Source organism: Borostomias antarcticus (assembly GCF_949987555.1).
Source record: "Borostomias antarcticus genome assembly, contig: scaffold_41, whole genome shotgun sequence".
NCBI classification, from domain to species: domain Eukaryota; kingdom Metazoa; phylum Chordata; class Actinopteri; order Stomiiformes; family Stomiidae; genus Borostomias; species Borostomias antarcticus.
The window spans coordinates 2,214,799-2,238,276 of NW_028175687.1; the positions used below are offsets into that span (position 1 = coordinate 2,214,799).

The 23,478-nt window shown below is 43.3% G+C and overlaps 1 long non-coding RNA gene across 10 annotated transcripts; it reads left to right on the forward strand.

Annotated features, from left to right (window-relative positions):
* Nucleotides 1-249: 249 nt before the first annotated feature.
* Nucleotides 250-12,056, forward strand: LOC311329350. Of its 10 annotated transcripts, none has more exons than XR_014631310.1 (17): nucleotides 250-948; nucleotides 1,610-2,528; nucleotides 2,727-2,848; nucleotides 4,132-4,300; nucleotides 5,089-5,930; nucleotides 6,129-6,250; nucleotides 6,909-7,080; nucleotides 7,534-7,701; nucleotides 7,887-8,257; nucleotides 8,430-8,653; nucleotides 9,560-9,632; nucleotides 9,827-9,964; nucleotides 10,268-10,380; nucleotides 10,806-10,907; nucleotides 11,031-11,143; nucleotides 11,271-11,341; nucleotides 11,872-12,056. It is a non-coding gene; the product is annotated as an uncharacterized lncRNA (long non-coding RNA). The 10 variants fall into 10 exon arrangements; XR_014631311.1 differs by having other exon boundaries at nucleotides 7,887-7,975; nucleotides 8,105-8,653; XR_014631314.1 differs by having other exon boundaries at nucleotides 5,089-5,459; nucleotides 5,632-5,930; nucleotides 7,887-8,653.
* Nucleotides 12,057-23,478: the final 11,422 nt, after the last annotated feature.

Below are 23,478 nucleotides of genomic sequence, written 5' to 3' on the forward strand. Positions count from 1 at the left end.
AAGTATGTGGGACTATAGTCAAGTTAGGGACATTCTGAGGCACCCCCCATCAACTTGTTTTGTTTTTGCATTGTTTATGTACTGCGATACTGTATTGTTTTATTCACTTGCAATTGAGATATTCATGTGCATTCATCACTTGTGATTTCAATAGATTCATTATGGCTAGAACGAGTTATGCTCCCAAGGGCACAGTAGAGGGCAGCAGCGGGCCTTGGGTACAGGTCAGGACGTCAGTGCGTGCGGACGTTCAGTTCTCCCAGAGGCAGCGTAGAGAATGCGAGACTGCTGCGTGAATGATGTGTGCCACGTTTTGTATTTTGCAGGTGAGATAATGTGACAAAGTGTATGCAACGCCACTGTATGATGAATATGTAATGTATGGAGGATCTGCAATGTAGACGTTCGTTATGTTGTAATCTACCGGAGTTTTGCTAGTTGCATAAAAGTACGGAGCTCCGCCTAGCAATACAGATTAGCCATGTGGCGTTAGCTAGCTGAGTGGTTAATGTCACGTTAGCCAGTAATGGATCAATGATGAATGTGTGTAGAATGTTATCAGTGTGTGTGTGTGTAGAGAATCCCTTTGATTATTTAGCGGATACTGTGAATTCCGTGCTCTAGATGTGACATTATATTGTTTAGTGAACATTCTAGGTTGCGCATGTTCAGCAAGATTTCTGTATCGCGCACGAGCGGACGTTCAGTTCTCCCAGATGCAGCGTAGAGAATGCGAGACTGCTGCGTGAATGATGTGTGCCACGTTTTGTATTTTGCAGAGATAAAGAAGACATAAAAATCCATGCATGCCTGGAACTCCATTCTTAAATGTCCAAGTGTGCAACAAGTATTGAGTCCCACCCCTCAAACTCAGAATTTGAACTAACCTCGACTACTCGCCCCTCCAAGGACATGAGCCGTCCGGTCTCTCGACTTTTCATGTCCAGGGTGGGTGATGGAGGATTTATTATGTTTTATATTTATTATTAATTTTGACATTCAAACGCATTATGAAGTCGTTCATTTGGTTATGTGTTAGTCTGTTCAAAGATTAGCTAGCCAGCCGCGCTGTGTAGCTTCACTTCAGGTTAGCTAACGAGAAGCTAGTTAGCCAACGTTACCGTGAAATACTCGTATAAATTAGTTTCGACGCAGATCAAGTAATAATAATCTCCCTCACACTAATAATTGCATATATAGTTGCTGTAATTATACCAAACGTTAAGTAACGTTAACTCTTACTATTACTATACGTAAAATATTGTGTACTTATTATTTATTTGTTTCACCTTTGGCAATCCTGTGGCCATCAGAGGTTGCCTAGCTAATGAGCATAATGTAAATGTGTGGTGTGTAGGATCACAAATACTGATCCTACATCAGTTTGTTGGCTGACTTGACTGACTGACTGACTGACTAACTGGTTGGCTGGCTGGAATAACAAGCTAACAATCTGCTTTATTCAATAAAGGTTAAAAAAAAGTTACTTACTGAAGCCTCATCACCTTGGCTGATCATAGTTAGAAGGATGTTGACCGTGTGTGTGTGTGTGTGTGTGTGTGTGTGTGTGTGTGTGTGTGTGTGTGTGTGTGATCCATCCATCCAACAGGATGACCTGGGGGGCCACAGGAGCCTGGTTATTAGTGGGCCACCTTACTGAATGGATACTCTCTTCGACCCCTGCAGCGCCCGGTCCCAGCATGGCAGACTTCTCTCTTCAGTGGTGTCAGGACCCTGCCTGCAAGGGGATCAGGACAAAAGTCTGTGCACCGAAGGTGGAGTTCCTGAATGATGTATCTCTGAATTCCCACATAGGGAAGGGAGGATAAGGGCCCCATTTGATCTCCTTGTGACTACAGCTGATCCAGGTCATATACAGTATGACAATGGTTCTATCACCACAGATCGGTGTACAGCCGCAAAACCTCTGTGTAGACACAAAAGGCTCCCATGCAGATCCCTCGGTTCGGTTCTGCAGGCTAGTTTACAACCATGAAGGAGCACCACATCCAGCCAGGTGTGGCGGTGGTGGGCGGCAAAATCAACGTGCTGGCAGGGTGAGAAGGGCTGCTGGGAATGGGCTGATGTACTGTTGATGGTTATTTGGCTATATAGCTTTGAAGTTATCGGACACTCCATTTGGTGTGCAGGTAATTGGATCTCTCTGAATGGTATGATATTTCAATGTCAAACCCACAATACTGAAAGCATACCCTTTGACCTCCTCAGATCCATGTGCGGTGTACAACCCTAAAACCTGTGTGTATGGGTATGAAGCGGGTGTGCTGAAAATCTGACTTTATTGTATGTAGACTACTGCATGTGCACAGCATGAACAACAGCAAGAAGAGCCACTACTATAAATATCTGTCTATTTTCAGAATGGCGAAAGGGTGGCAGTAACCCTCTGGAGGGAGGCCACCCTCCTGGAGCTCATCCTGAATAAGGAAATAAAATTGACACATGTCAAAGGGAGCACAGGGCCTTATGGCTACATTGTGCAGAGCACAAATTTCACCGACATAGAGGTAAAGTGTGTTATGCTAAATGTGGGAAAACAGGATTTTACAAATTTCTTGGGTTATGTCCACAAGCTTCATATTACCAGTCCTGAATTAACTGTACACTACACATATATGAAATATGGAGAAAAAGTGCCTCAAATTAAATGTGTTTAGGACTCTGTACGCTGAACCCTATGGCTATGTTTGATTGTCCTCCTGTAGTACCTCGCTGAAACTGCAACAAGTCAGATACTTGAGATTGACGGCTTCACAGAGGGGTCTGAGGGGTGTGAGGAGGTCAGTTTGATCCTAATCTGAATACCTAGAAGCTCTCGATTTGAAAGGTAGGCACTGGCTCTGCCCCTATGCCCATGTTTTGTTGCGCTTTATTCCAGACCACCGTGCTGCTCACCAATGGTGAAACCCTCAATGTGGCCACATCTTTGTGGGAAAGTGTGTTCGGCGTGGAGGATATTCCCACAATGCCCTGCAAGGTGCTGGGCACATGCAGTAGTCTACATACAATAAAGTCAGATTTTGTTCTAAAAACATAGTCACCTAGTCTCCCGATCTCTCACAACACTTCCGGATGGAAGAGATCTACAACAATAGCAGGAAAATATATAATGCATTAAGATTGGGCCTAAAATAAATTAACCACAGTGTTAAATACACAGGTCTATATTCAGGCATGGACAAAAATATAACAAATTGTATCTTATTAGCATATATACCATCCCGCCTACTCCAACTGGTCTATTACCAGTAGTTGAAGAGACTTCTAGTAAGCCAGAGTGAAGTGTTTGTATATTCATGTCTTTGGGTCAGAATTTGAAAAGCCATTTATGAAGTATGTGGGACTATAGTCAAGTTAGGGACATTCTGAGGCACCCCCCATCAACTTGTTTTGTTTTTGCATTGTTTATGTACTGCGATACTGTATTGTTTTATTCACTTGCAATTGAGATATTCATGTGCATTCATCACTTGTGATTTCAATAGATTCATTATGGCTAGAACGAGTTATGCTCCCAAGGGCACAGTAGAGGGCAGCAGTGGGCCTTGGGTACAGGTCAGGACGTCAGTGCGTGCGGACGTTCAGTTCTCCCAGAGGCAGCGTAGAGAATGCGAGACTGCTGCGTGAATGATGTGTGCCACGTTTTGTATTTTGCAGGTGAGATAATGTGACAAAGTGTATGCAACGCCACTGTATGATGAATATGTAATGTATGGAGGATCTGCAATGTAGACGTTCGTTATGTTGTAATCTACCGGAGTTTTGCTAGTTGCATAAAAGTACGGAGCTCCGCCTAGCAATACAGATTAGCCATGTGGCGTTAGCTAGCTGAGTGGTTAATGTCACGTTAGCCAGTAATGGATCAATGATGAATGTGTGTAGAATGTTATCAGTGTGTGTGTGTGTAGAGAATCCCTTTGATTATTTAGCGGATACTGTGAATTCCGTGCTCTAGATGTGACATTATATTGTTTAGTGAACATTCTAGGTTGCGCATGTTCAGCAACATTTCTGTATCGCGCACGAGCGGACGTTCAGTTCTCCCAGATGCAGCGTAGAGAATGCGAGACTGCTGCGTGAATGATGTGTGCCACGTTTTGTATTTTGCAGAGATAAAGAAGACATAAAAATCCATGCATGCCTGGAACTCCATTCTTAAATGTCCAAGTGTGCAACAAGTATTGAGTCCCACCCCTCAAACTCAGAATTTGAACTAACCTCGACTACTCGCCCCTCCAAGGACATGAGCCGTCCGGTCTCTCGACTTTTCATGTCCAGGGTGGGTGATGGAGGATTTATTATGTTTTATATTTATTATTAATTTTGACATTCAAACGCATTATGAAGTCGTTCATTTGGTTATGTGTTAGTCTGTTCAAAGATTAGCTAGCCAGCCGCGCTGTGTAGCTTCACTTCAGGTTAGCTAACGAGAAGCTAGTTAGCCAACGTTACCGTGAAATACTCGTATAAATTAGTTTCGACGCAGATCAAGTAATAATAATCTCCCTCACACTAATAATTGCATATATAGTTGCTGTAATTATACCAAACGTTAAGTAACGTTAACTCTTACTATTACTATACGTAAAATATTGTGTACTTATTATTTATTTGTTTCACCTTTGGCAATCCTGTGGCCATCAGAGGTTGCCTAGCTAATGAGCATAATGTAAATGTGTGGTGTGTAGGATCACAAATACTGATCCTACATCAGTTTGTTGGCTGACTTGACTGACTGACTGACTAACTGGTTGGCTGGCTGGAATAACAAGCTAACAATCTGCTTTATTCAATAAAGGTTAAAAAAAAGTTACTTACTGAAGCCTCATCACCTTGGCTGATCATAGTTAGAAGGATGTTGACCGTGTGTGTGTGTGTGTGTGTGTGTGTGTGTGTGTGTGTGTGTGTGTGTGTGTGTGTGTGTGTGTGTGTGTGTGTGTGTGTGTGTGTGTGTGTGTGTGTGTGTGTGTGTGATCCATCCATCCAACAGGATGACCTGGGGGGCCACAGGAGCCTGGTTATTAGTGGGCCACCTTACTGAATGGATGCTCTCTTCGACCCCTGCAGCGCCCGGTCCCAGCATGGCAGACTTCTCTCTTCAGTGGTGTCAGGACCCTGCCTGCAAGGGGATCAGGACAAAAGTCTGTGCACCGAAGGTGGAGTTCCTGAATGATGTATCTCTGAATTCCCACATAGGGAAGGGAGGATAAGGGCCCCATTTGATCTCCTTGTGACTACAGCTGATCCAGGTCATATACAGTATGACAATGGTTCTATCACCACAGATCGGTGTACAGCCGCAAAACCTCTGTGTAGACACAAAAGGCTCCCATGCAGATCCCTCGGTTCGGTTCTGCAGGCTAGTTTACAACCATGAAGGAGCACCACATCCAGCCAGGTGTGGCGGTGGTGGGCGGCAAAATCAACGTGCTGGCAGGGTGAGAAGGGCTGCTGGGAATGGGCTGATGTACTGTTGATGGTTATTTGGCTATATAGCTTTGAAGTTATCGGACACTCCATTTGGTGTGCAGGTAATTGGATCTCTCTGAATGGTATGATATTTCAATGTCAAACCCACAATACTGAAAGCATACCCTTTGACCTCCTCAGATCCATGTGCGGTGTACAACCCTAAAACCTGTGTGTATGGGTATGAAGCGGGTGTGCTGAAAATCTGACTTTATTGTATGTAGACTACTGCATGTGCACAGCATGAACAACAGCAAGAAGAGCCACTACTATAAATATCTGTCTATTTTCAGAATGGCGAAAGGGTGGCAGTAACCCTCTGGAGGGAGGCCACCCTCCTGGAGCTCATCCTGAATAAGGAAATAAAATTGACACATGTCAAAGGGAGCACAGGGCCTTATGGCTACATTGTGCAGAGCACAAATTTCACCGACATAGAGGTAAAGTGTGTTATGCTAAATGTGGGAAAACAGGATTTTACAAATTTCTTGGGTTATGTCCACAAGCTTCATATTACCAGTCCTGAATTAACTGTACACTACACATATATGAAATATGGAGAAAAAGTGCCTCAAATTAAATGTGTTTAGGACTCTGTACGCTGAACCCTATGGCTATGTTTGATTGTCCTCCTGTAGTACCTCGCTGAAACTGCAACAAGTCAGATACTTGAGATTGACGGCTTCACAGAGGGGTCTGAGGGGTGTGAGGAGGTCAGTTTGATCCTAATCTGAATACCTAGAAGCTCTCGATTTGAAAGGTAGGCACTGGCTCTGCCCCTATGCCCATGTTTTGTTGCGCTTTATTCCAGACCACCGTGCTGCTCACCAATGGTGAAACCCTCAATGTGGCCACATCTTTGTGGGAAAGTGTGTTCGGCGTGGAGGATATTCCCACAATGCCCTGCAAGGTGCTGGGCACATGCAGTAGTCTACATACAATAAAGTCAGATTTTGTTCTAAAAACATAGTCACCTAGTCTCCCGATCTCTCACAACACTTCCGGATGGAAGAGATCTACAACAATAGCAGGAAAATATATAATGCATTAAGATTGGGCCTAAAATAAATTAACCACAGTGTTAAATACACAGGTCTATATTCAGGCATGGACAAAAATATAACAAATTGTATCTTATTAGCATATATACCATCCCGCCTACTCCAACTGGTCTATTACCAGTAGTTGAAGAGACTTCTAGTAAGCCAGAGTGAAGTGTTTGTATATTCATGTCTTTGGGTCAGAATTTGAAAAGCCATTTATGAAGTATGTGGGACTATAGTCAAGTTAGGGACATTCTAAGGCACCCCCCATCAACTTGTTTTGTTTTTGCATTGTTTATGTACTGCGATACTGTATTGTTTTATTCACTTGCAATTGAGATATTCATGTGCATTCATCACTTGTGATTTCAATAGATTCATTATGGCTAGAACGAGTTATGCTCCCAAGGGCACAGTAGAGGGCAGCAGTGGGCCTTGGGTACAGGTCAGGACGTCAGTGCGTGCGGACGTTCAGTTCTCCCAGAGGCAGCGTAGAGAATGCGAGACTGCTGCGTGAATGATGTGTGCCACGTTTTGTATTTTGCAGGTGAGATAATGTGACAAAGTGTATGCAACGCCACTGTATGATGAATATGTAATGTATGGAGGATCTGCAATGTAGACGTTCGTTATGTTGTAATCTACCGGAGTTTTGCTAGTTGCATAAAAGTACGGAGCTCCGCCTAGCAATACAGATTAGCCATGTGGCGTTAGCTAGCTGAGTGGTTAATGTCACGTTAGCCAGTAATGGATCAATGATGAATGTGTGTAGAATGTTATCAGTGTGTGTGTGTGTAGAGAATCCCTTTGATTATTTAGCGGATACTGTGAATTCCGTGCTCTAGATGTGACATTATATTGTTTAGTGAACATTCTAGGTTGCGCATGTTCAGCAAGATTTCTGTATCGCGCACGAGCGGACGTTCAGTTCTCCCAGATGCAGCGTAGAGAATGCGAGACTGCTGCGTGAATGATGTGTGCCACGTTTTGTATTTTGCAGAGATAAAGAAGACATAAAAATCCATGCATGCCTGGAACTCCATTCTTAAATGTCCAAGTGTGCAACAAGTATTGAGTCCCACCCCTCAAACTCAGAATTTGAACTAACCTCGACTACTCGCCCCTCCAAGGACATGAGCCGTCCGGTCTCTCGACTTTTCATGTCCAGGTGTGTGTGTGTGTGTGTGTGTGTGTGTGTGTGTGTGTGTGTGTGTGTGTGTGTGTGTGTGTGTGTGTGTGTGTGTGTGTGTGTGTGTGTGATCCATCCATCCAACAGGATGACCTGGGGGGCCACAGGAGCCTGGTTATTAGTGGGCCACCTTACTGAATGGATGCTCTCTTCGACCCCTGCAGCGCCCGGTCCCAGCATGGCAGACTTCTCTCTTCAGTGGTGTCAGGACCCTGCCTGCAAGGGGATCAGGACAAAAGTCTGTGCACCGAAGGTGGAGTTCCTGAATGATTTATCTCTGAATTCCCACATAGGGAAGGGAGGATAAGGGCCCCATTTGATCTCCTTGTGACTACAGCTGATCCAGGTCATATACAGTATGACAATGGTTCTATCACCACAGATCGGTGTACAGCCGCAAAACCTCTGTGTAGACACAAAAGGCTCCCATGCAGATCCCTCGGTTCGGTTCTGCAGGCTAGTTTACAACCATGAAGGAGCACCACATCCAGCCAGGTGTGGCGGTGGTGGGCGGCAAAATCAACGTGCTGGCAGGGTGAGAAGGGCTGCTGGGAATGGGCTGATGTACTGTTGATGGTTATTTGGCTATATAGTTTTGAAGTTATCGGACACTCCATTTGGTGTGCAGGTAATTGGATCTCTCTGAATGGTATGATATTTCAATGTCAAACCCACAATACTGAAAGCATACCCTTTGACCTCCTCAGATCCATGTGCGGTGTACAACCCTAAAACCTGTGTGTATGGGTATGAAGCGGGTGTGCTGAAAATATTGGTAATGTGATTTGTATTTTTCAATGAGGTGTGCAACCCTAAAACCTCTGTCCTGTGGACAGAAGTGGCTCCTATGTAGATCCCTCTGTTCGCGGTGCATCTGGCTCAAGGCAACGAAGGGGATGTCTCATATCCCTGGCAAGCAGAGTCTCCAACGGCAAGTTCTGGTATTCTCATAGTTCACAGAATGTACACTATATTGACAAAAGTTGGGACACCTACACATTACACCTACAGCCTTTATGACATCCCATTCTAAATTCATAGACAATAGTATGGACACAAAGCAAGGTCCATAAAGGCTTGGTTAGGTGAGGTTGGTGCAGAAGAACTTGACTGGCCCGTTCAGAGCCCTGACTTCAACCCCATCGAACACCTTTGGGATGAACTAGAATGGAGATTGCGAGCTAGGCCCTCTCGTTCAACATCAGTGTCTGACGTCACAAATGCTCTTCTGGATGAATGGGCAAAAATTCCCACAGACGCACTTTAAAAAGAGTGGAAGCTGTTATAGCTGCAAAGGGGGGACCAACTCCATATTAATGCTTATGAATTCAGAATGGGATGTCATAAAATCTCCTGTAGGTGTAATGTCTAGGTGGCCCCAATACCTTCGTCCATATAGTGTATTTGATTGTCATATGTTTTGGGCCCAGACATTAAGATGTCATATGGTTTGTAACTAGATACTTAACAGAAGAATGTTAACTAGCTAGTTATGGCACTTCTCTTCAAGGGAAACGATGACAGTTCACTGTGTCAGTGCCTTATATACCTTTTCATCAAGCAAACTTGACTTTCATTGGACGCTTCACTCTGGATCAAACATTTTAAAATATTAAAATCGTAATATTTTTTTTGTTTTGTTACTATTACTATACTTAATATATATATACTACGTTATCACCACAGATCGGTGTACAGTCGTAAAACCTCTGCAGACACAAAAGGCTCCCATGCAGATCCCTCGGTTCGGTTCCGCAGGTGGTTCCTTTTCATTTATTTTCTCTTCTGCTTCCTCTCCTCTTCACTATTTTCACTCTGTATTGCTCTACTTCTCCAGTAGTGTTGTTTTCACCTGCTGCCTTTTGCAACGTGACTGAATCGTCAAGATACAAGATCAGTTTATTAGCCAGGTAAATGGTTTACACATACCAGGAATTTGTCATCTCTCAAACACAACCTGTGCTTCTCTCTTAGTGACTGACTTGCAATTCACAGCTCTTTTCATTCACTCTCCCTCTAATAGCTGGTGTATTCATGTTTGATAGTGTATCTACATGATGAGTATGTTCTAACTTTGTGTGTGTCTGTCTGTCTGTCTACACAGGCTGTCAGACTGTTTGGATAAGAAAGCAGAGACCAATGAGCTCAGGGAGAAGGACATGAAGCTGACAACATCCGCTTTCAGGCGCTTGGCTCTGCCCACCAGCTGGACCAGCTCAGAGAGTCCATGAACCGCATGCAGGTAACTCCACACACACAGTCTCAACCACACAGGTAAGCCAGGACAGCAAATGGGGGAGAGGTGAGACAGACCTTGAGGTCGAACCTGTGACTCTCAGCCTCCTTCTTACTCAAGCCTGTCCTATAGCTCAAGCGTAGAGGAGGAGGAGAGAGGACTACTGCATGAACTAACAGCCTGCTGTCAGGCCTCTGCCTATCAGAGTTTGATGATTGAGACTGTCACTCTGAGAAAGTGAGTAGCAGAGGGACAGAGAAGCAGAGCGTTACTCTTTATACGTTACTCTGCAACTGCTGTGCTTTACAGACTCAGAAGAAGAGCTGGACAGTGCATGGCCCTTCAGCTACAGGGCAGGAATGGTCAAGCCATGGAAGAGTCGGAAGAGGAAGATGAAGAGGATGATGACAACGACGACGAGGGTGAGTTCAGAAAGCGACCCAAAATCTTTAATAATAAATGTATACCTGCACATTATGAGGGGGAGGACCCGTATGCACACACACATACACACACACACACACACACACACACTCTTCTTGAAGGGTGGCTGTGTAGTCTGTGAAGGAGGAGCTGTGGACCCGTCACCCCAAAGAGACACACCTCCCACTCTGCTATATGATGCGTTTATGTTTTGCTGTGATTATAGCAATATGTGAAATTCAGCACTTAACGGCTTACTGCTGCTGCGTGAATATCCCACACACCGCCACACTAGTGTGTGTGTGTGTTTATAAATCAGGTTAAATGCCTAGATTAACCTCTTTCTTTCTTTCTTTCTTTCTTTCTTTCTTTCTTTCTTTCTTTCTTTCTTTCTTTCTTTCTTTCTTTCTCTGTCTCTCTGAAGGCTCATCTGTTCGTGTTGCAGCTTGTCTATAGGCTGTTAGTGAGACCTGTTCTACCGGGTTTGATTAAAAAGAGACTGCTGATTTCTGATCACTGTATCAGAGTGAGTGAGTCATGCTGGCACACACACACAAACAAGGTGTGAGCCGAGGTGGGCTAGGGTTGATATGAGATAGGTGTACAAGCTTGGTGGTCTTCTCTCTCTCTCTCTCTCTCTCTCTCCCAGGACTGAATGGTGAGGATGGTTTGGAAGAGACGGCCATCAAAGTCCCTGAAATGTCCAAATCACATTCAGACATGCAGCTGCTGAGACAAGGGCATGACTGCAGATACATACAGGTGAGAACAGTGAAATGTACAAATACACATACATGTAAAGGCGCACAACCCACATTCACTCATACACAGAACAAGTCACACTTCTTCCTTTAATGCCCGCTCCTTCTCTCTCCCTCTTCACCTGCAGTATTTTGATCTGGAGTCTTACTGTACCTGCAGCTGAACTGAGAGAGGGATCTGAAGATGCCATGTGTGCATGTAGGTCCTGGCTGGCATATCCTCATTACGTCCATGATGGTCTGATCTGCATGTCTGACTCTCGATTCATCACAGTCATCCTGGGCTCACACTACAGGATTTTAAAAATCAATTTCTAAATCGGGTTGCATTACACAAGGAAATCTTAACAGATATTCTTCTTGTGAATCTCAAACATGCACCCACCACAAGATTTGTGAATAAGGCATATAATCACACATCTGGGTCTGTGAGCCGATCGGGAGGTTTAAGATTTGGCCTATAAACCCCTCACATTTCACAAGATAATCTGTGTCGAACATCAGTAATGACCAACGTTCCAGACCAGATTTCTCCTCCGATTGTCGGGAGTGGTGAATCGGGGATGAATCAGCCCAAATATCCTGTAGTATGAGCTTGGCATACGACAGCCTTATTAGAGTGTCTGGAAGGGGTTGTCTTTGTGTTAGTGTGTGTGTTTTGTATGTCTGTGTGTTTGTGTTCTTATTTAAAAATATTTTTCTGTCTCTCACCTTCCTCCCTCCCTCCAGTCTATGAGGAGGTCTCCATAGACCCAGTGTGTGGCTGAAGGCTGGTCCCGGTCAAACCAGACCTGCACATAAGGGAGGAAGCAGACCGGCCGGTGCTACAGTCAGCTCCAGTCACATGGTCCTGTCTTACGCCATGGAGATGATTGCGGCCCTGGGCTGTGTGTGTGCCAGTGCGCATTAAAGTTACAAACCTATTGAGACTTGTGTTTGAGTTGTCTTTGGCATTATTCAGCTGTGATGTCCTCCCAAGTACAGTAGCCTAGTTTGATTTTGACACATTTTCCCCCTGCACTGCTGCTGTACTTTTCTGCTGCTAAAACACCCAATTTCCCCACACAGGATTCCTATCTATCTATATGTTCTCATTTGTTAATGGCAAAAACGTTTTGGGAGAGAATAAAGATGTGAGTTTTCAAAATCACTTTACACTAAGCATTTCAAGACCAGGATCTTCACCGTCTGAATCCATCTCATGCAGGGTTTGCAATAGCCTGAGGTCAATATTGCCTGTGCATAATGGTGTCTTTGCACCATGCTATACTGTAGTTACATATTGTGCACAATGCACAATTTCATATGCTGTGCACCATTCACCATAACGGAGAACGGAAGACATCAAGTTCGATATACATATCCAGGTGTCTACTGCTGCAACAGTTGAATATAAAATGTGGACTAACCTTGTTTAGACCAGATTTGAATGAAGTACAGAGACGCGCGTGTGCACGCTGTGTTGTCAAGGGGCCCTGGCAACAGCTCATTCCGTCACCTTTGAATCGAAGGTAAGTTGACGTTAGCAATGTTAAGACAGTTGGCTAGCTAATATATCATAGCTAAACCATGTCAATATTATTACTATGCAAAGTATTACTAAAATACAGTTAACGCACTTTTTCCAGTTAATTCTGCTTAAGTTAAAATGTTTTTGTCGACCAGTGTTTGAACGCTAGCTAGTAATGCTAACGCAAATGATAGCACGAACGTTAGCTAGCGAGCTGTAGGGTGAATGAGAATATTTAAGTCCAACATTTGATGTTTATTGACATAGCGACAGGTTTAACAAGAATAAATAAAAGACGAAATGTTATTGTAAACCTCCATATTCATGAAGCAAGAGACGTTGGCGAACACCTAAATTGGACAGGATTAGCTATCTTGATAATCTTGGCACCGTCAGTTTGCTCTGTTAGCTAGTTAACGGTCTAGCCTCCTGAATGAGGCCCAAACTCAAACTGCTGTTTGGTATGCACGTTGAATTTATCCTAGCTATTTGTGATTAGTGTGACCTGTGTGTGTGTGTGTGTGTGTGTGCGTGCATGCATGTGTGAGACAGTGTGGGTCGATACACGTGCAGTCCTATATGCATGCACATTAGGGCTAAACTATGAAGTTTATTATAGCTTCCCATAGAACCACAATGAACATAAAGGCTAGCGCCTCCTCGTGGACAGAATAAAACACTACCTAATTATAAAATAAGATATTCATGGATTAGATTTGGCATTTCAATGTACTAATCGTACTAACTGGTGTACTTTTTTGTTCCCTCTTTTCTTTTTCTCCATAGATTTGATAGTGACTCAGGTAAGTCAACCATTGTGTGAGATATATTTTGATTATATAGTTGTGGGTAGGACCTGGAGAGTGGTGATGTGATGTCGTCATTTTGGAAATGCATTTTTCTAGATGGCTTTAATGATGTGTTTTAACTTTTAACTGCAGTCTGGAAGTTTCTGTTAAACACATAATGACATCAGACTTCACCAGTTTATTGATCTAATGTCTAGTAATTTATATAGCCTTACACTTTGAAAACCTCTGGGCTACATATTGTGTATTTACTAATTGTTAATCTCTCTTCACAGAGCAACTTGTTGGTTCAACTTGTTGGATAGTCTACCCTTATCAGTAAGTCACACTGCACTCATTACTATTACCATCTGAGATGGGAGGGTGGGGGGCATGCTTTAAACCAATCACAATCGTCTAGGGTGGAGCTAAGCCCTGGATGCAATGACAGTTGTCAGCTCAATGCAGACAATAGACCATGCTTGAAATATAACAATTCTTCCATAAGAAGTAGACAAACATGTAGGAACGTCCCTATTACCCCTTGGCCCCAATGTGTCCATCAAAAATCAAGAAATGAACGTCGGACGCAGGCATCGAACACCACGCCGCTGTCATTAATTACAATGGATTCATTTCTTTAGCGTCTGATAGTTGATGATTGATGCAGACGCCAAGCTGTCAGACAGCAAGTTTTGTAAACATATTCTTTCTATCGCCTGTCCTTAAAATCATCTACCGAAAGAACCAAGCAGGCCTGCAGTGGTGGCCGCTGATCGCCAATGACATGGCTCATCTTCAAGACCTACATCTGTTGAGTTAGACTATGTCCAACTCAACCCTGTAATAATAATAAGAGACTAGTCTGACTCGCCGGATGTAGGGTTCATCTTCAAGACCTACATCTGTTGAGTTAGACTATGTCCAACTCAACCCTGTAATAATAATAAGAGACTAGTCTGACTCGCCGGATGTAGATTTTGGATATAATTATTATTGGGAGATTCTCCTTGCACCAATCATCCAGAGTCCTTCCCTTCTGCTGCGTGTTACTGTTTTCAACCGTCGTTGCATCTGGGGCTTAGCTACGCCCTAACAATTGTGATTGAGTGGTTTAAAGAAAGTGTTTTTCCCCAGACAGTGTCCAGCCAGACCTTTCTCCAGCGCTGGCACAGCATAAACAATGTTTAGGTCTGGCTTTGCGAGACTAATAAGATATACACTCTGTCTCTCCTGTTCAACAAGTTCTACCCAAGTGAAATATCATTTTAATTGTTGAAATAGTTTTATTTGAAAACACTAACATAAAGAGGTATATGGGGATGCCACTGATTTTAAGAATTTACATGTTATTCTGTACCTAAGGCAACCCATATTTGCACCACTCCTAAAGCTGGAATGATAACACTTGATATTTGTGATTCAACATGGATGTAGAAATAAAATATATATTTTTAAAAACATAATATACAAGCAGGTTGGCATAATATTTGCTATCTTACCAGCACATGTATTTAAATGGGAAGATTGCTGAAACTTAAACGCTTCTGAATTATATAGACTATTTTAACACCCTTTTTTCTTTGTCTTACAGGTGTTCCACCGCTACTGCCACCAAAACAGCTTTTATCAAAGCTTTCTACTTAACAAGCATTCTATCTTTATCTCTCTCTCTCTATCCCGCTCTCTCTTTTTTACAAGCAATCTACATAACAAGCATTCTATCTTTATCTCTCTCTCTGTCCCGCTCTCTCTTTTTACAAGCAATCTACATAACAAGCATTCTATCTTTATCTCTCTCTCTGTCCCGCTCTCTCTTTTTACAAGCAATCTACATAACAAGCATTCTATCTTTATCTCTCTCTCTGTCCCGCTCTCTCTTTTTACAAGCAATCTACATAACAAGCATTCTATCTTTATCTCTCTCTCTGTCCCGCTCTCTCTTTTTTACAAGCATTAACAGCAATTCCAAGCATTAACAGCAATTCCAAGCATTAACAGCAATTACAAGCAATTTTACAGCGCCCAAACTTTGCCCTATTTTCACAGCGCCTGATTACTACAAAGCCTCTCCTTTACCAGCATTTCATTTACAAGCATCTCTTTTACCAGCCTCTTAATTACATGCATCTCTTTTACCAGCATCTATTTATAAAGCATTTCTAATTACAAGCATTTCCATTTACAAGCCATCTTTCTGTCCCCTATCCTGTTCTGTTCTATACTGAAGCAAAGTGTCAAGAGTAGAATTTATTATCCACAGATTTACATCTACATTGTTTAGACATCTACATTGAAGTAGTTAAACATTACTTCTTTGGACTTTTTTTGCACTGAATTGTATTTGCATGTATTCATATAGCCGTGTGTGAAGTTAAAATAATACAAACTGTTGCTTTGATATATTTGAAAAGTGCATTTCATTACTCATTGTACCTATCTACATATACAGTACATTTACTAAGTAGAAGTAGTCTAATTTGTGTAGCCTTACCAAAGTTTTTGTTCTTGAGACACTAATAAAAATACACAAAGGAGGAACTCTACTCATCTGAAGTACACAAGGAGGATTCATCTGAAGTGATCCTGTCAGCAGATCAACATAACTGGTTCCATTGAACGATAAACAGGGTGTACAATACAAAGTGCAAGACATCTAATTAAAATTCAATTATATAAGTAATAATACTGTTGTTGCTTTGCTAGATTACAAAGTATTGTGTTTAATATATTGGTTGCGCACAATAAAAGTAAAACATTCAGATTTGTGGTTTTGGAGCACAACAACAATGCCAAAGAAGAGTAAAAGGTCCCAAGTTCTAAGACAGCGCTGGCAAGGGTCGACTGAGATTCACCGTGCAACAACTGAACAGGAAGAATGTGCTGGTCCTCAGAGCCCTGGAGAGGTCAAGGTGTCTGCAGCGTCTCGTGCTCACAGTGTAACACAGGGACGTCAACGTGATGCATCGTGTGTACCACAGGTATCTTATGCAGACATTGTAAAGAGAGGACATCAGAGTGATGATCTTTGTGTACCAGGGCCATCTCATGCTTACCAGGTGAACCACAGTCAAAGTGATATGTCATGTCGACCACAGGTATCCCACGCAGACAGTGTAACAAGGGGACGTGATGATCCATGTGTAGCAGGACCTTCCCATGCAGACTCTATAAACCTGGGAGATCAGCCTTCTGTGAAACATGTCTGTGCATCCCGCAGCCAGGATTCTCCTAGATACGGCCCATTCAGAAATACCCAGTGTACATGTAATTCACTAACTTTCCTTGCATTCCTTCATGAGAATGAAAACATCACCACAGCAGACCTCGATCTCGTTTTGGATAAGGGTGACGTTATGTATCAACACGCCAGGAAAAGGTTTCCTCAACACATCTTTTTGACTACTGACGAGCTACCCCATGAAGCCCCTGCACGCAGGTTTACACACCATGTGAACATGGAACACCTTTCCAGATATGGCACATTAGGAGATCCGCTACCCGGAGCTGTAGATGGCTTTCTGGACCTAGAGGCAGGATTGAGCTGCTTGTTATCAGATGTGCAGTATGCGTTGCTGTTGATGACAGGGTTATGTATTGCTGTATTCAGAACCAGGACAGGCAGATATGGCTTCTTTGACCCACACTCTAGAACAGCTGATGGTTTGCCCCTCCTCCCGGGTTCACGCACTAGTGGTAGGCCTACTGCTGTCATGCTGACATTCACACATCTCAGTGATATGATTGACAGGCTCATAAAGTATCACAGGATTTTGGGCACACAGTCCTCCTCTAACTATGAGTTGAAGCCTGTGGAGTTTTACAATGTGAATGATGCTCTTCGAAATGAGTCAAGCCTGAGTGCTCCAAAGGTAAATACTGTTGTCATTGATGTACGTGAAGTACTATCCACTGATATGGAAACTGAACCAGAGCCATCAAGCTTGAATTCTGTCACATCACATGATGCTCCACAAAGTGAGTCAAACTCAACTGCAGCAAGGATAAACACTGATGTCTCTGATAACATATTACAGGGAATGTCCAGTAACATCACTTCTGTGAGACACAAATCAAACTCATCTGCTCCACTGATACATACTCTTGCCAGTGATAATGTCTTATATGACACCTCCCGTAAACTGTCAAAATATACTAAACAGCAAAGAAGAAAATTTAACAGGAGACTATTGCTCACTGAAAAGGCATCACAAAGAAAGGAGAATCAAAAAAGGAATGAAAGGGCAAAGTATGCTTCAAATGAAACATATAAAGCAAAGAAAAAAATTAACTCAAGCAGGAAATATTGTAATGAAGAACTCAGACAACGAAAGAGAGAGTACGTTACCAACCGCTATCGTATCAATTCAGAATTACGACAAAAGAAAATAAATAATATAGCAGCACGTTATAAAGAAAATTTTGATTTCAGACAGAAACGAAAACGGCTTCTTAACAACAAATACAGAGACCATGTTGATTTTAGCCAGAGAATAAAAGAGCACCTTAACAACAAATACAGAGACCATGTTGATTTTAGGCAGATGCGGCGATCTTATATCACTCAGCGTTATGTACATGACCAAGCATTCAGGGTGAGACACAGACAACTAATGAGACAGCGAATGCGAGACAAGTATAAGAACAACCTTGCATTTAGGAGCAACATGAAATGTGCAGCGAAAATAAGAAGGAAATACAGATGGATAAACTGTGGACAAACACGTGAGAGTGACAACCCTGTGATCAAAGAGGCCATATCTCTTTTCAGATCAAAAATAAAGGCCGGCCCCACTTATGTGTGCACTGTCTGTCATAAGGCATCATTTCCAAACCAGGTACGACCCTGCACAAGGTCATATTACATCAAAAATCCAGCCGTGGTTGCAGCATGCCTGACAGGGAATTATGTCCATGTGTGTCAGGATGACTGCAGGAATGAACAACAGTGCAAGGTGCCTGATGAGAGAAGGAGAGAGTGGATTTGTTACACCTGCCATAATCATCTAAAGAATGGAACCATGCCAACCCTCGCTGTGGCAAACAAGTTAGAGCTCGCCGACATCCCTCCCGAACTGTCTGATCTCAACATACTGGAGAGACATCTCATAGCCAAATGCATTACATTTGCAAAAATTATTCCTCTTCCCAAAGGCCGACAGAGAGCAATCCGTGGTAACGTTGTTTGTGTCCCATCGGAGGTACAGGAGACAGTCAATGCTCTGCCCAGACTGAGAAGTGAGTCTCAAGTCATGAGAGTAAAACTGAAGAGACGGTTGTGTTACAGAGGTCATCAGCTGTTCCAGACTGTTACCTGGTCTAAGCTAGTGCAGGCGCTGCATAAACTCAAACACATTCACCCACAGTATGAGGATGTAACTATCAGAGATGAGGCTGAGTTATGTGATCCAACACTTCCTGATGATGATGATGATGAGGATGATGATGACGATGATTATGATGAAGCTGCTTTGATGGAAATTGACAGGTGTGAGAGCAATGCACTGCGTGAGGCAGAAAAGGATCCTGAAAATGAGCAACAAAACAATGACGTGCTGCCTAGTGATGACGGTCAACCTCAGGAGCAGAGAGATGATCCAGGACAGGAGGGTGACATGCCTAATGGAGGTCTTGCTCTAGAATCATGCCTTCAGCCGCGTGATGTTTCAGAGGAGATATTATGTTTTAGTGAAGGAATCTACTCTGTTGCCCCTGCAGAAAGGAATACTCCAGTCAGCTTTTTCAGAACGCCTAAGCTGGAAGCCATGTCTTTCCCTGTTCAGTTTCCCACTGGTCAAAACACACTGGATGAAAAGAGACCCATTCGATTAACACCCAGTAGTTATTTCAAAACAAGGCTTTTCGGTGTCGACAATCGGTTTGCCAGAGATACAAACTATTTGTTCTTTGCACAGTTTGTGACTGAAATACATTTGGCCACTTCCAGCATGACAATACAGTTACGTAAAGGAAAACCTTTCACCAGAGATGGACGCAGAATAACCTCAGGAATGTTGCAAGACCGACGCGAGGTTGAGAGACTGGTGAGAAATAAAGATGCAGTCAGATTCATGCAGCCATTGAGAGGGACGCCAGCCTACTGGGAAAAAACAACAAAAGATCTTTTTGCCATGATCAGACAATTGGGAAGTCCTACATTCTTTTGTACATTTTCAGCAGCAGAAATGCGTTGGCCTGAGGTGATTGAGGCAATAAAAACTCAGCAGGGTGAGGAGGTTAATTTTGAGGATCTTGACTGGTCCACAAAGTGTGACATACTGAGAAGCAATCCTGTGACAACAATGCGCATGTTTGATAAACGTGTTGAGGCCTTATACAGAGATTTAATCTTGTCTCCTGCGCAGCCCCTTGGCAAAGTTGTTGACTTCTTTTACCGCGTGGAATTTCAACACAGAGGAAGCCCGCACATACACTGTCTCATATGGGTAGAAGGTGCACCTGTGTTTGAGCAAGATGATGATCAGACTGTATGTAATTTTGTGTCCAAATACATCACAGCCCAGCTACCCGATCCACATACACAACCTGAACTGTATAAGAAAGTAACAGAAGTGCAAATACACAGCAAAAACCACACAAGGACATGTTTCAAAAGTCTAGGCTCTGGATGCCGTTTTGGATTTCCCAAACCACCCTCCAAAGAGACAATGATAACAAGACCTGGAGATGATCCGCTTGAACTGGAAACAGCTAAGGAAAAGCTTAGACCACTGAACCTGCTGTTGAATCAACCTGCCGCCGCCTCCCTGAGTTTAGAGCAGCTACTGACTCAATGTAACTTAACACTCTGTGATTATGAGGGATACCTGCAGATGATGAACAAATCCAGCGTACTGGTACTGAAACGTGATCCAAAAGACTGCTGGGTAAATGGATACAACCCCTATCTACTCGATGCTTGGGACGCTAACATTGACGTGCAGTTTGTACTCAATTATTTCAGTTTAATACATTATATTTGCACATATATATGCAAAAGTGAGAACGCTGTAAGTGAGTATCTTAAAACACTGATTCTGAACTCAGGAAACCGGGAGTATGCCAATGAATGTGATGAAATGAGGGAGATTATGCAGGCTTATTCCAAAAAGAGAGAGGTCAGTGCTCAGGAGTGTGTGACTCGTGCATGTGGAATCAGCATGAAGAAGTGCTCGCGCGGTGTCATATTCATACCAACAGATGACAACCCACTGAGAATGAGTCGCCCCATGGCATACCTAGAGAGCACAACATCAGAAAGTGACAATGTGTGGGCGACGTCTTTGACAGACAAATACAAAGCCAGACCTGAAACACCAGAGTTTGAGGAGATGTGCTTGGCTGATTTTGCCTCTACTTGCAGAATTGTCTATGGCCGACAGACAAAAGGTAAAAATGTTTTGCCCCTGCTGAATGACATGGGATTTGTTCAAAGGAGAAACACAGACAAGCCCGCTATCATCAGATATTATCGCACATCACAGGAGAAATATCCCGAGAAGTATTATGGCACATTACTGAAACTGTACATTCCTCACCGATCAGACCAGGAACTGAAAAGACCGTCTTTACCCACGTATGAGTCATTCTACAATGGTGGCTGGGTTCAACTACCAGGTTCTAACTATGGAGAGTATGTCCCACACGTTGTCAAACGAAACAGAGACAAATATGAGAAAAACAGTGAAGAAATTGAGAATGCAATGGAGGAGTTTGAACAGAACAGAGGCGCGATTGATGAATGGTGTAATCTGGCGCCAGAATCCGAAGCAGTGAGGTTGGAGTGTATTGAAGAACTGGAGGCAAGAGAGCCAGATCATGAACATGTACAAGATAATGTCCCAGAGTACAGTAATCAGGCTGCTGCAGCAACAGAAGTCAGAGCCATCAGAGAGCCCCCTGCAATAGACCCCACACTGTTACGCCACATGTATCAGAATCTCAATCAGAAACAAGCATGTGTATTCTATGCAGTTAGAGACTGGTGCATAAAGCGCGTCTGTTGCCTAAATCCAGAGCCGTTTTTTTATTACATAAATGGTGGTGCTGGAACAGGAAAGTCACATCTCATCAAGTGCATCTATTCAGAGGCATCTAAGATACTGTGCAAGCTGCCGAGACGTGCTGAGGAGGCTGACATATCAAACCCCACTGTCCTGTTGACTGCTTTCACTGGAACTGCAGCCTTTAATATATCAGGTACAACACTGCACTCTCTTCTCAAGCTGCCGCGAAGTCTAAAACCTCCATTTCAAGTACTTGGTAACAAATTGGATGAAGTCAGATGTGAACTTTTAAATGCTGAAATCCTTGTCATTGATGAAGTGTCCATGGTGTCAAAACCCCTTTTTGCCTATGTGGATGTCAGACTCAAGCAGATCAAAGGCAGCCAGAGTCCCTTTGGAGGTATGTCAGTCATAGCTGTTGGAGACTTTTATCAGCTACCACCTGTGAGACAGTCCAAGACCCTCTGTGTATACGACCCACGTGAGCTTGACCTCTGGCAGGAACACTTTCAGATGATAACTCTCACTGAGATTATGCGTCAGAAGGATGATGTCGCCTTTGCAGAAATGCTGAACCGCATCCGCGTGAAAGACAAGTCACATGCGTTGTCTGAAGCAGACAGAGCTTTACTGTCACAGACCATCACCGAACCAGCACTTTGTCCAACTGACGTCCTGCACATTTTTGCAACTAATAAACAAGTTGATTCACACAACTCTGCAACATTGGCTGTGCTCCATTCTCATATCACCATCATTGATGCAGATGACTATAAAAAGGACCCACACACCGGCAGAATGGCACGACAAGTCAAACCATTTAAAGGAGGCAAAGATGATTTACCAGATACACTCAACGTTGCTGAGGGTGCTCGTGTCATGCTCACCAGAAACATAGACGTGTCTCAGGGATTGGTGAATGGATCGTTCGCTACACTAGTCAGGGTAGTAACCTCTGAACGAAATGGTTTTTCACACGTCACTATGCTTGGGCTCAAAATGGATGATGAAACGGCTGGAAGGAATTACTGTAACAGAGTACCAGGAGGACCCAACAATCTAGTGTACATTGAGAGAGCAGAGGATAATCTGAAACAGAAAGGAGTGGTACGCAGACAGTTCCCTATAAAGCTTGCCTTTGCTTGTACAATACATAAGGTTCAAGGTATGACAAGGACATCAGCTGTAGTCTCGCTTAAACACATTTTTGAACCCGGCATGGCCTATGTAGCTGTCAGCAGAGTGACCTCTCTCAGTGGACTGCACATCCTGGATATGGATGAGAGAAAAATATATGCCAACCGAGAAATCACTGCAGCCCTAGAGACCATGAGACAAGTCAGCTTGGACCACATGATGCCTCTTCTTCACATCAAACAAACATTAAACAGACACGACACTCTGACCATCGTTCACCATAACACAGAAGGATTGCCATCTCATGTCAGTGACATCAAGAGCCACTATGAACTGTGTCTTGCAGATGTTTTGTGTCTCACAGAAACCCACCTACAAGGCTCCTTCGTTGCACAGAGTCTCCATTTAGAGGGCTACAACATGTTCAAACGCAATAGACACCTGTCCTACACCAATTTTCCACAAATAAACAACATAGGTGGTGGTGGAGTTGCTGTTTATGTGAAAAACCACATTAGAGTGTGTGAAAAGCGGTACATAGATAACGTAACTGACCTTGAGTTTTTGGCTTTGAAGGTTGAGGCCCCAGTGAGCGCATTGATTGCAGCCGTATACAGACCTCCAGACTACAGTGTGAGATCATTCCTGTCTAACCTGGGAAGCCTTTTGGACTCATTGGAGATCATGGATTGTCACCCCATCCTTGTCTGTGGCGATTTCAACGAGAATCTCTTCTCCAACGCACGTAAGCCAATACTTGAGCTGTTTCAGTCCAGGGGATATGCACAACTCATCACTGCTGCAACTACAGAGAAGAACACACTGCTAGACCTCATTTTCATTTCCCAACCACAGCGTTGTCTCCATTCTGGTGTAATGAAAACCTATTATAGCT